The sequence below is a fragment of the Dipodomys spectabilis genome, unplaced genomic scaffold, assembly GCF_019054845.1.
Source record: "Dipodomys spectabilis isolate Male_0828 unplaced genomic scaffold, ASM1905484v1 ptg000515l, whole genome shotgun sequence".
Lineage (NCBI taxonomy): Eukaryota > Metazoa > Chordata > Mammalia > Rodentia > Heteromyidae > Dipodomys > Dipodomys spectabilis.
The window spans coordinates 1681997-1683382 of record NW_024871192.1 but is presented as its reverse complement, the minus strand read 5'-3'; the positions used below and the strand labels follow the sequence as shown (position 1 = coordinate 1683382).

The 1386-nt window shown below is 31.4% G+C and overlaps 1 pseudogene; it reads right to left on the bottom strand.

Annotated features, from left to right (window-relative positions):
* Nucleotides 1-270: 270 nt before the first annotated feature.
* On the bottom strand, nt 271-370 carry LOC122099467 (annotated as a pseudogene).
* Between the last annotated feature and the right edge of the window lie 1016 nt (nt 371-1386).

The window sequence follows — 1386 nt, the reverse complement described above, 5'->3', positions numbered from 1 at the left end:
TCCTTTCAGATTACATTCCATGTAGAAAAGGTTTAAGATTCCTTTTTACCTAGGTCCTTATATTATTTTATTTCTTTGGGATAAAAAGATAATGTTATCTAATTTCAAGTATTGTAAATGTTATGCTATGTAAGGACCTTTCGAAGGTGAAGATTTAATACAATGATGTCAAACTAACCTTTAATTCTATGAATTACAGGTTTTGTTACACTTGTATTTTTGTAATCTACTTTTTAATAACTGTTTTTCATTTCTTGCATTTGAACAATGAAAAATATGGAATACTTCACAAATTTTCATACCATCATTGTGCAAGTGCCATGTTAATCTCTGTATTGTTGTCATTTGTGTAGACCTGCTGCTGAAGCATGGAGTATCCTCTTAATTTAAGTAGTTAACGATGCAATCTTTATACAGGCATATATCCTTGGTTGCCTATTTCTAACAAGGAACCCTTATTGTTACTAAAAATGCTATTGATCTTATTTCTCTAAATTTCTGTGTATTGTTTGGTCGATTGCTCACATTTGAAATTTTTTGTCAATGATTATTTTGTCGTTTTCATTTTAAATTTGATCATATTTTGAAGCCTTTATAGCTAAGTCCAAAGGTAATGGCTTTTCAAGTACTTATTTATCAACTGAGTTAGCTTTGTGGAGCTAATGAATTCAAAGTAAGCCTTGCTTAAGAGCTTCTTCTAAACTTCTGCAGCTTAAAATTTCCTAAATGTGGTCTCAGTGGTACAAATGTCTTTCTAACCCTTTACCCTTCTTCCATGTAGGAACAGACCAACCAGAATATCTTACCCTGACAGCATAGATTGTTTTACTGGAACAAAACTAATCTTAGTTACAAGGATTCGTGGAGAGATGAACACTTCAGACCTAATTGTTCAGAATGGAAGGTATTTTATCAAAATATAATTGTTTATTATATCTATCATTTCAAAAGTAGCTAAAGCCAAGAAGGTGAAAAAAATGTTCATATTTGTGTTTACCTAATATCCTGGCCTGTCTACCATCCAACCAGGCAGGAACATACACTAGTGACTTTCTATCCCCAAATATTTCCATAGCTCCTGGAGAAGTCCATATGTTTCTCCTCGATATTAGGCCTTAAATTGGTAATGTTTTAATCAAAGTGTTTCCTCTTGCCTCCAGGCTGTAAATTTACAAATGGTAAAGTTTTAGGTCTAACTCCATCAAAAACTGAGGTAGAGATAATGGAATAATACTTTAAAACAGAGTTGCCTTTGATACCCTAAACACAACGGAACAATGCATATCAATTTCTTATATTATATATACTTATATATTTTATATTTATATGTGCTGATCTTAAATTTCACACAGTGAATCTTACTAGAATTAATTTATAATTTGACAA